Genomic DNA, 12,370 nt, shown 5'->3' on the forward strand with positions numbered 1-12,370 from the left:
TTGTTCCGCTAATGTTCCCACTATGTCAGCTCCTCTATGGCTACTGTTTTTCAATCCATCTTAAAGATGGTCTCCTGAATTTAATATTTATTATGATAAAGTAGAGTTTTATTTAGTACTTTCCTAGGATTACCAAGAAATGTAAGAATTCAAGTACTAGATAAATAATTATCCTATTTATATGATATATCTACATATTATCTAACCTGGTAATGAGTACACAGAAGCCTTTGGGTAGAAGGGAAAGTAAGAAAACTGCTTAAGAAAGTTGCTTAATAAAATTAGCAATGTAAAAGTACTCTGAGGGGAAGAACACGATAAAATATGAGTTGGAAACATTTCCTCCAAAGTGAAAGAAAATAAGCCAAGGCCACCAGAGAAGACTGACAAAGGGATATTTAGAGAAGTCAAATTATTTCCGATGAAAAACAATCTGACTTTCATTCAACTGGCAGAAGTACTTCAGAAATTTTTTAAAGAATCAGTGCAATTTTATGAAAAATTTGAAGAAATTATAATACATGTATATGGTTCAGGAGTCTAAAAATATAAAAAACATATATGATGAAAGGCACCTATCACTCTTCCCCCTCCTCCAAGCACCACCTGCCCAGGACCCTCAACCCTCCAGTTAGCCACTATGTCTCGTCTCCAGGTATCCTTTGAGTACAATGGATCCCGAGAAAAAAAAGATTCATTTGATGTGAACCCCAAGAAGGAATTTATCTGCTGAAATGAAGTTCTAATGGTCAACTGAGGGCTCAAAATTTATAATAACAGTCTAGCTGCCAACTGCTGACATGGGGTCCTCCTGAACCCTCTATATAGGGAAGATCCTCAGACTGAACTCTCGGCTTCCCACACGCACTATGTCCTTGCTTGTGTAGGCTGTCTGAGTCACCCACTGCAGGGAAGCCCTAGTTTCATCTATCAATGGACTGAGACCTACCTTGTCCAATCAGAACTGGACAACTGTATCCTCATTTACATTTATAATGACCAGTGAGAACTTCCTAACTTGGACCAATCAGAACTATATGAATTTGGGAACCTCATTCACATAAAACTGAACCAATGGGGACCTGGGTGAAACTTTCTCCCTAAAAGGCAGCCTTCCCCTGTCTCAGTGGAGTGCACTCTTAATTTGCACTGGATGATGTATCTCCTCAGTTTGCAAACTGTTTCACCTGAAAAAAGTCTCCCCTTTTCCACACCACTTGGAGAATTTTGGTTATAGTATACATAAGCAAATAAGAATATAAATATTTCTCCTTCACCCCTCCCTTTAAAAAACACAAATGGTAATATAACAGATACACTGTTTTGTCATATCTTGCTTTTATTCATTTGCTGTACCTTAGAAATTTCTATCAGGCCAGTTTTCTTATTCTTTTCTAAAGCTGCTCAGCAGTCCACTGAATAAATGTTCTATAATTCATTTTACCAACCCACACTGCAATAAACACTAATATTCAGTATTTTTTGATATTACAAACAATGCTATGATATTGAAACAATGCTTGGCTTGTCATTCCAATGCTGGCAAATCTGTAAGTTTCTAAAGGATTTGTAATCTGGAGTATGCTAACTGAAAGGGCATTTGATAAGCTGTTACCAGTAAGACAAGCTGAATACTTCTGAGAATCCTCTTTCTGTTAACCTTACAACCTCTCCTCTTATCAGATCATTCCCTCATCTGTGTTCAAAATGTTCTCTGTTCTTTTTTACTCTCAGATACCCTCTCTAACCTGCTCTTCTCAGCACTATCTTCTATTCTCATGTCCATCACAGCCTGACCTGGTCTATACTCCTTGTCTCCACTTTCGCCTCTGTCCATCATTCCTCAACCCACTCCAATTTGAAGCTAGAGTTGACATGACCCGGCAACTTCTTGAGTACAGAGAAATGGATCACAGATGATTATGGACCACTGAGCCTAGGTGCCCAGGAGACAGGGATGCCCACAGAAGAGTTTGATGTAGCTGAGGAAGGATGAGAGGAAAACCAATTTGATTTTATCCATGGTTATTATTCCGGCTGAAGTTGCTACTGAGCCCAAAAGAGGAGGCAGAAGTCAGGGTTGGAGATAAGTATTTGGGAACTGGTGCCCAGAAATGATGAATAAACTGAGAGCACGAACACCAAAGGGAAGAGTGAGGAATGAGTCTGCTGGGGAGAGCTGGGGAGAGCCATGTTTAGGGCCCAGAGGCAACAGAGAAGCAGGAAGGCAACAGCAGGCTTTCCAAAAGGAAGGAGAAAATGCCATGGCAACAGGATGTGTCAGTAGTGACATATACCTGAGAGGTAAGGAGAATGGAGAAGAGGTAACTGGGGAGTGGGGAGATTAGAAGTATTTCATAAACTTGGGCAAGTTGTTTCACTAGAGTGCTAAGGGTAAAAGCCAAACTATAGGATTCAAGAAAGATAGATAAAAGTTGTTAAATAAAACACATAAATGTTCAAATTAAGAACTTGTTAAAATGCTGCTTTAAGGAACAGAGAAATACAATTACAGGCAGGTCAACACTGATCTTTAGGTGATGGCTGACAGTAACGACTTCCCTGACTAAAAAGAGATCACATCAGGAATAATCCTATGCAGATGCAAGCTGGAAGGCCACATGACTTGGGGGTGAAGGGTGAGGTGAAATGAGTGGAGACAGGTTGGATGCCCTGGCCTTCTTGAGAAGAGGGGGGTTCTTGGAGACTACACATGTCAGTGTGCTAGTAACAAGTGAGAGATGTTTGGGTCTTTAACCCCAAACTGATTTATTTTTTAAAATATGTTTTTATTGATTTTAAAGAGAGAGGAAAGGAGAGGGATAGAGAGATAGAAACAGAGATGAGTGAGAGACATTGGCTGGCTGCCTCCTGCATGCTCCCTACTGGAGATCAAGCCTACAACCCGGGCATGTACCCTGACCAGGGATTTAACCAGGGACCTCTTGTTCATGGGCAGACGTTCAACCACTGAGCCACGTCAGCTGAACTCAAACTGAATTTTTAATTGGTGCTGTATCAAAGCACAATAAAAATGATCCCAGCAATACAGGCGAAGGAGGGTTGAACCTAGGTAGCAGCCTTTTACCAGGACAAAGCCCACTGGCTTTGGATCAGCCACTTCTACCCCCAAACTGTTCTTACTTCTCAGTGTCATTTCTTTTCCTATTTAAAAAAGCCACACATTACTTAACTCTGTAAGAAGTTTTCCTGGTATCTTCCTTCCCCAGAAGCAGGATTTCTAGGATACGAAGTCCATGTAGCCTTTATATGTGAGTCAGAAAAAGCCCAACACTTTCTTGGAGGCAATTGATCTTATGGAGCTATCCATGGTTCTGCAAATTTATAAATGGATTCATGCTGGCTCATGCGGACCAGGATTGTTGAACCTGGACTTCATCTCCCTGTTAAAACTATATTGGCTCACTGTTGCCATTGAGGTACCTGCTGATTTCAGACCCTGCAATCTTGCCATACTCACCCCGAAATGACTCCTGAGATCCTCTGTTATGCACCTCTAGGGTAAAGTAACATCTGACTGTGGCCTACTTAGGTAGACTCAGCAGGATTGAGTCTCAGAGTCAGACTGCCAACACTGAGCTAGGTCCTGCCTGGATTGTCAAATGAGTGGTTTCTTATGCTCATTTGGACAGCAGGTCAAATGCCATCTTCTCAGAGAAGCCCTTTTGAACCACCCCATCTAATGTGGGCCCACCCCATCACCATTTCACATTGCCTCTGTTTTTTGTAGCACTCCTCACCAAAGTTATTTCTTTCTCATTTGGTTTTTATTTATAGTATATATTGTCATATTCCACACAGTTCCATGAGAGCAGGATCCCTGTCTCACTCACTAATGTATTTCTAGTGTTTAGAACATGCAATATTTACTGAATAAATGAATGGAAGGAACAGTAAAGTCTCTTTAGTCCAGCTCCCTCCACTCAAAGGTGAGAAAGGAAGTGACCTGCTGAACGACACACTGATTACTTTGTGCCAATCTGGGGACAGTAAGTGCTGCACTATAGAGCAGAATCAACTGCTAATGACTAAACTGAAAGGTAAACACCGAGATTCAGGGAAAAATATCCTCCACAATTTATACTGTGAGGATTTAGTGTGACTCACCAGACCAACAGCTCCAGTGAAAACATAAGAAGCAATAGTTGTCTCAGTGAACTGAGAGTTCCCTAAGGATATGAATTCAGAAACTAGTAAATCCTTTCTTAGGATTTACTAGCATAAAATTCAACTAAAAAAACCCCCATCATTTTAGTGTCCCTCCTAATAAATGGTTTTCTTCTAACATGCTTGAGAGCAAAAACAATACCCTCCAACATACTTACTGTTAACCTGTTAAAATCCGTTGCTTTAAAAGCATGTCTCTCTAAAAATGCAATGTGCCTTCTGCTTCCAACCACAAGAGGGAAACAGTATCTGGATCTCCTCACTTGCCAGTGAGAAGTAGAAAACTGAACAGCCACTGAACAACCATTTCAGACACCGGACAACAGGTAGTACAGGACCATGCTTCCACAGTGAAAGGGAACAAACAAGGTGAGCCCAGCAATCCACTGGCTTTCTGCCTGGAGGCCACTTCCACACTGCAGGTGCAGGGAGAGGAACCCAGATACAGCCTGCAAAAATGCTGAACTGACTGGACGTGAGGAGGCCCAGGAGGCTATAATTTGTGGGGCAGGGTTTAAAAAAGAAGGGAGCTACACAGAAAGTTCTAGAACTGCCTAGGGATCCACTTGAGTTGAACACCAATCTGAGTGTGCATAGGGTGAAATCCACAAGGCTTGGGAGAGGAACAATTACCTGTAAACTGAGTAACTGCCAGAGTTCACAAAGCCTGGAAGCCCTCACCAAACAGAGTGGAAAGACTTCACTGAGTACCTGGGGCACTGGGTAGGAACACCAGAACACGTACCAGCTAGATTATAAAGGCTACCAGTCTAGAACCGCACTAACAAAGCTTAAAAATAAGCCTTGAAAGGATCAAACCAATATGCAAGCAACAACTGGCTGCCAAAACAAACCTAGCATTTTTAAAAGCACACAATAAAATCCAGTACCCCAACATGTAAAAGTAACAACATTTAGCAATCAAAACTTGCTAGCCATACAAAGAAGGAAAATAGGACCCCCGTCACCAAGATTAAGTCAGTTAACAGAAAGAGAACTAAAAATGAGAGATGAAGGAATTAGCAGAAAAGGACATTTCCACAACTGTTATAAATAACCTCAATGTGCTCAAGGATTTAACACAACATGAACATGAGGAAATGGAAGATTAGAAACAGAAATTTCATTGGATTTGTTTAACAGGTTGGATACCACAGGAGAAAAGATCAGAGAACTTGAAGGCATATCTACAGACTCTATCCAAAATGAAGCAGAGTGAAAACAGAAAATACAGTGAGTAAAGCACTGTGAGCTGTGGGATAACATCATGCAGTTGAGCATACGTATAATTTGAGTGGAGAAAAGGTGTGTATTTGTGTGTAAAAAAAATCTGTAGAAAATAATAGCTGAAAGTTTTCCTTAATTTGTTGAAAACCAGAAGCTTACATACCCAAGGAGCTGAATGAATACCAATTGGATAAACACAAAGAAAACCAAACGATGGCACATCATCAATCTGCTGAAAGCTAGTGATAAACAGAAAATCTTTGAAGCAGGGAGAGAAAATGACATACTAGATACAACAACATAAGAACTGTATATTTATCTTACAAAGTACACAAAACAGAAGAAGAGCATCTTTAAAGTACATGAAGGCAAAGAAGTCAACTTGGACATATACTATATATGTAGCATTAATATCCTTCAAAAACAAAGCAGAAGTAAAAACTTTTGCAGACAAAAGCTGAGAGAATTTGTAGGCAGTAGATATCTGCTATAAGAAATGTTCAAGTTTTTCAGGCAAAATGGTATCAGGCAGAAGCTTAGATAAATACAAAGGAATAAAGAGCACCAGAATTAGTAAAAAAAAGAACCTGCACAGACTGCATGTAAAGTTTAATTAATTAAAAGTGTAATAACTGACTGGTCTCATCACACACACACACACACACACACACACGCACTTCTCCCCTGCTTTCATACCAACCTAACAAAAATAAATAAAACCCACTTTGTATACACTATGCAAACACATTACAGTATCTTCAAGAAATTGAGAACTTTTTGAAAAAACACGAATTCTTAAGATTATTCTCTGACAGCAGAAACAAAAGAAAGATTACCAAGGAAAGATAAAAGTAGTTATGAAAGAATTACCTCTGAAAACCACTTTGGGACTAGGCAAGGTAAGGAACAGCTGACTATAAAGTCAGTGTCAGCGCCAAGGAAAGAAGAAAATCGACCAAATTCATTTGTACTCTGATGCCAGAACGTGACATAGATGACAAAACAAATCTACACACCATTTTTTAATTATTTGTGGCATCACAATCCTATTTTATTAACACCAAATACCGTGAAGCTACCTTTCTCAATTTTAATTCTAATACACTTCCATTCACAATCTCAGTGGCTAAGATTTGGTTGGAAGAGAAGCTAAGAAAGTTTTGAAAAGAATAGTGAGTGAAATATACCTTAGTAGTTCTCTTACATAGCTACATTAAGGGCATGGCTCCAGTACAGGGAAAATGACCAACTAGATTTAGGACTAAAAACAGAGCTTGTACAATGACAATATATGCACTACAATCAACACAAGTCAGTACGGACCATTCATTCAGTATGTGGTAATGAGCCCTGGCCCGTGTCCTCAGTGGTTAGAATGTCAGCCCCCACACAGGAGAGTCGTGGGTTCGATTTCCAGTCAAGGGTATGTACCTGGGTTGTAGGTTCGATCCCCTGCCCTGGTCAAGGCGCTTGCAGGAGGCAACCAATTGATGTGTTTCTCTCACATCAATGTTTCTCTCCCCACCACCTCCCTTCCACTCTCTCTAAAAATCAATGGAAAAAATATCCTCAGGTGAGGATTAATCAAAAAACAGGAAAAAAGAAAAAAGGAGGAGGTTGGTTTAATAAGTTGTCAAGGCAGTATGGATCTCAAACTCAAAAAAAGTTCAAAACTGGATTTTAACCATCTTGGATATTCATGGCCATTACTTTCTTTAGCTTAAAGTTAGGGAGCAAGCACTGTAGTTTCTACAGAATTATTATCCCTCCTTTATAGAGTTTGATATTTCAAAAAACTATTATTCACACCCACTGAACCCAATTCCATTTAACTATGCAAAGTCCATCATTTTATTCAGATTATGTAACCTGCAAACTGAATTCATTAAAATTCTTTAAACACCAGTATCCCATTTTCCCACAACCTGTTAAATGAATCCTTTATAAATAATTATAAAAGTCTCTTTGCTCCAACTCCTTCAATTATACTTTCCTGTCCATAGGGATCTCTGAGTTTAAGGTTACATATGCTCATTCTTAGCTGTTTTCAAAAGATAATAATATATAATGTTTTACTTAAACAGGATTGATGTATTAGAAACAATGTGAGCACATTGCAAATTTCACCTGTGTTTATGCTTGATTTTGTTTGGAGAAAGTTGGCGACAACCACCTTCAGGTGAATCTAGCTGGGCAGGAATACACAAAACCCACACCTCCAACAGCTACCTGACCCTCATCAAGTGCACAGCTTTCCATGTGATTCAGATCCCAATTCCAGCACAATTCACAATAACCCAGGAGCTGAGCCCTTTGGGCACCAACTTCTCCAGCAAACTGCAGGACTTCTTCAAGATAAAGTGCCACATATATATGCTGTAGTTATATTTATGTTTTTCTTAGCCATTTAACATGTCATACTGTGTTACCATTTTTATTAGGGTCCTATCTTAACTTTTAAATGTGTAAATAACAACATTTTTGAATGCTGGGCCCCTGCCCCATTTCCCTCATGAGCCCTGTGGTTTTTAGTGCATGATTTTGCATAGTGTGATGATTTTTAGGAATACATATGCTGCATTATAAGAGAACTGCCTGTAAGTTTTCTTTCCACTGCTCAGTATAAAAGTCATTCTTTTTGCCCGATTCAAGAAAGAATTTATTCACAGCCACATTTTAGACCTGGCCCTAAAAATAAAACCATCTAAATGCCTAAACCAGCCAGCAACTGCCAATGGGGAATAACGAGGGAAATGTTACAATCAACCCCACATTCAGAGAGAGCTTTGTTTTTCATCAGCCAAATCCTTCCAGGAGGAACTTCCTAATGTGAGGCAGGGGCTCCACCCAAACCCCACTGAAAAATGCCTGGACACTGCTGTCCCCACCCCAAACTGTACAGGGAAGGAAACAGGAACAGAGTGGGCTTCCAAAGCAAAGGCTCCCAAGGCTTCTCAAAACTGAATGAAGATTCTCTATCAGGAAAGAGCCAAGCATTATGTGTTTATGCTCCAAGGCACTGACGTGGGTTCTCCTTCCTTATTCCAGCAGCCATAGCAATTGTTGTCCACACTCAGTCTCCACTAGAAGGTCTTTTTCTTCTAGTCATTTCAGGATGGCTACCCCACACCTAGTGTGATCATCAACTCTTTGCCTAGGGGTGGGTGAATGCTGTGTTATTTCTCCCTATTCTATACAATAGTGCTTTTCAAGTTGAGATACAAAAATCAATTTTGGGGATAACAATCAATATTTATTTAAAAGAGAATAGGAGAAACTGGAGACCACTGCATACCAGTACCCTGGTGGACCAGACAAAATGCATCTTTCTGTGGGTTGTACTGGAGAAGTTTGAAAACACAGCTTTAGATCCTTGCAAGCCTATCTTGTCATAAAGCTTGAGTTTTGCTTCTGGGCATGACCCACAGAAGGGGCTTCCCTGGTGGTTCCAATCTGGACTCAGTATTCCCCTGCTGAACCCTCTAGGCACACTTCACACTGAGCTGTAAAGAGCTGACTCCCCTGAGGAGGAAGGCACCTCTGTGCCCAGCACAGCATCTGACACTTGATCACAGGCCTCTGGGGGGCTACACCTATAGCAGGGGTTCTCAACCTGACTGTACAATAGAATCATTGGGCAGCTTTGTAAAAAATGCTTCTTGGGCCACATTCTCAGCTACTGGGGATTCTGGTAGTATAGCACAAGCACCTTTCCCATGATTCTGATACACATTGAAGGTTGAAGACTACTGTTTTGAGTAAACAGGTCTTATATCTTTCACTGGTACAGCATACTTGTCTGAAACAGGATATACAGGGTAACTCAAAGGAAAAAAGCTTAAGTCAGAAAACTGAGACTAGATTAGCAGTAACATTTCTTCCACATCAGAGGGTCATTAAAGTCCAAATAATTAAAACAGATAAATAAGGAAATGGGGAAAAAAGTGATATTTACACAAAGAACATTGGAAACAATATAGGGAGATGCTAAGTCAGATAAAGAAGATTAGTAATATAGAGAAACTTGAAAATACTCAAAGATATTCAAGAAAGTTGCTTTTCTCAAATAACAAATTTAGCGAGTAAATCAAAGGAGATGGTGAAAACTCAGGAACTGGGAACCAGCATGCATGGGTACTGGTCGCCATCAAAAAGATTATACTGCTTTCCTCTTTATAAAAGGGCACTCAAGGAAACACGTTCACAATTTCAGTTGAATAGCCTCAAAATGTGGAAACAGTCTAATGGTTGGTTCCTGTATTATGTATATTTATAATATTTCACAGTTAGTATCATTCAGGAGAGTAAAAATTTCCACATTCTGATTAATTGGAACAAACTTCCCATTCATTGACACTTTTCCTTTTTTTCTTATTCTTCACTGAATGCAAGAGGGAAAAAAACCAGTGATCAATCATACTAGTTTCTCAGTGGAGGTAATCCGAGGTCAGAGACGCAAAGGCAAAAGGGGGGGGCAACCAACATCCATGGGCTCATCTGCATTTGCGGGGCATGATACTGCATCTCAAGGAATTTCCATTTTACTCCATGAAAACCCAAGGTCCAAACAGTTTAACTGCCTTGCTTAAAGTTACTAAGTGGTGAGGAGGCACATGCTCAGATCACACCCAGGTCTGCCAGATGCACAAATGCTCTCTCCATCACATGTAGTTGCCTGCTACAGTAGTAAAGACACAGACACGTGAAAAGCTAAAGAGAAAAAGGTAAACAATGTGAAAATGCGATTAGTGATAAGAAATGTCTTCAAAGTTAGGACCATTTCCAGGTAATATTGCTTATGACTTCAGAGAGTTGGATTTCAACGGGCTCTCAAGTACTTTTGCTTATTGTAGGTGCTCAATAAGTACTTGTTGAAGATAATTGGTAAAAAATATGGCATATTAAGGTACTATGCCATCAGCAAAAAATTGAGGTGGCTAGATATATATTCAGGGGACTTTAATGAAGGTTTATTATTTTAAAAAAACACACATAGTCTTAAACCAGCCTTTAACGGGTTATACTAAGTTAAAAATAAAATGTTAAAGAAATATGAACTTAATGCTGGGGCAATGAAGAAAGAAAATTAACAGTTCACCTACCCATCTATAACAACTGAAAAAAAAAACCAGCCTAGGAAAAGAGGAATATGAAAGATCCAGGGGGTAAACATGTGTACTAAGCCAGTTTGAAACAGAAAAAAATCAAAAAATCAAGGGCTGTTATAACTCCCAATACATATCTAATCACTTATTAAATTTTATGGGCTCCAAGGAGTTACTTTTGTCATCTATCCAAGAGGAAGGGCACAGTTAGTTTGTAGTCACAGCTAGCTAGTCTTTCTAGTCCTGCAGAGAGAAAGTTTGGAAAGACCCTATGTGCATATGTAAATGGTTCCTCACTGTGCTTAAAACACATCCATCTCCAAGTTCTATATTTGTATCTATCCACCTTAAAGCTAAAGCTGTAACTTACATTACCTACTAACTTTGTGTACAACAGGATTGATGGCCACTACTTTTCAGAGGGTATTCAGGGATGTATCATGTTAGAGAGATTATTAAAAAAACCCAACAAACCACAGATACAATTTAAAAACTGACATATAATTTGATTAATAAATTGGCTATGACATTTCACTTTTATACCTAGTACTGTACTGTTTGGAGCTACTGGAGGCGCACCGCACCCATGAAATCTGAAAGCAGTGCCCTGTCTTCAGAGGACATTTGTGGATTCGGTCCTTCAGAAAATTACAGTCCAGTGGCACCAGATCTGTCTGGACTCAGAGTTCATTTAGTTTGCCTACAAGCCACACTGACTTTCTTTAGGGCTAGTGCAGACACAAACACCAGAGATGCATGTGAGCCCCTATCCAGTAGGTCAGAGGGCCATTTGCAAGTCCCCCTCCATGTTCACCACCTGCTTGTCACATAAAGAGAGGAACTCTTATTGAAACAAGCCTCTGAACTGTATGTTACCACCTCATAATTCCTACAGCTAAGCTAGGCATGAGAAGGGGCATTCTAGTGCCTCAGAAACAGCTAAATTATAATTATATATTTATTTTGCAAAAGTCCTAAACAGAATATTAGCAAACAGAACTTGGAACATAGTATTTTTAAATTGTAAAATATAAACTGTACATTTTATTTTTTAAAATATATCTTTATTGATTTCAGAGAGAGGGAGAGGGAGAAGGAGAGAGAAAAACATCAATGATGAGAGAGTCACTGATTGGCTGCTGCCTCCTGCACGCCCCTGAATGGGGATCAAGCGAACAACCTGGGCATGTGCCCTGACCAGGAATCAAACCGCAATCTCCTGGATCCTAGGTCTACACCCAACTGCTGAGCCACGCCCGGCTAGGCTAAATTGTACATTTTAAAGTGCACAGTTCAGTGGTAAGAAAAGCACATTCCCAGTGTTGCACCACCACCACCACCGCCGCCGCCCACTTCCAGAACCTGTTCATCCTCCCAAACTGAAACCGTCCCCATTAAACAACTCCTCTCCATTCTCCTGGCAACTGTAATTCTACTTTTTGGGTCTATGAACTTGACTATTCTAGATACCTCATATAAGTGGAATCATATTTGCCCTTTTGTGACTAGATTCTTCACTTAGCATAATGTCTTCAAGGTTCATCCATGTTGCAGCATGTATTAGAATGCTATTCTTTTCTAAGGCTGAGTAATATTCCATGGTAGATATACATGATCTTTTGTTTATCCATCATTCATCAATGGACACTGGAGTTGTTACAACTCAAATCGTAAATAATGCTATGAATGTGAGTGTACAAATACCTGAATCCCTACTTTTAATTCTTTGTACCTAGAAGTATAATTGATAATTTATAGATTATATAAAAATATCCATATCTGTTGATATAGAAGTAAAACATATAGTATTCTGTTTAATTTTTTGAAGTTATATTTAACATTTTCCTAAA

At 39.6% G+C, this 12,370-nt stretch overlaps 1 protein-coding gene across 2 annotated transcripts in view; it reads right to left on the bottom strand.

Annotated features, from left to right (window-relative positions):
* Positions 1-12,370, bottom strand: part of CDYL (chromodomain Y like) — a 153,986-nt gene that overhangs the window by 19,971 nt on the left and 121,645 nt on the right. The window lies entirely within an intron of this gene.

This window comes from Miniopterus schreibersii (genome assembly GCF_964146895.1).
Source record: "Miniopterus schreibersii genome assembly, chromosome: 8".
NCBI classification, from domain to species: domain Eukaryota; kingdom Metazoa; phylum Chordata; class Mammalia; order Chiroptera; family Miniopteridae; genus Miniopterus; species Miniopterus schreibersii.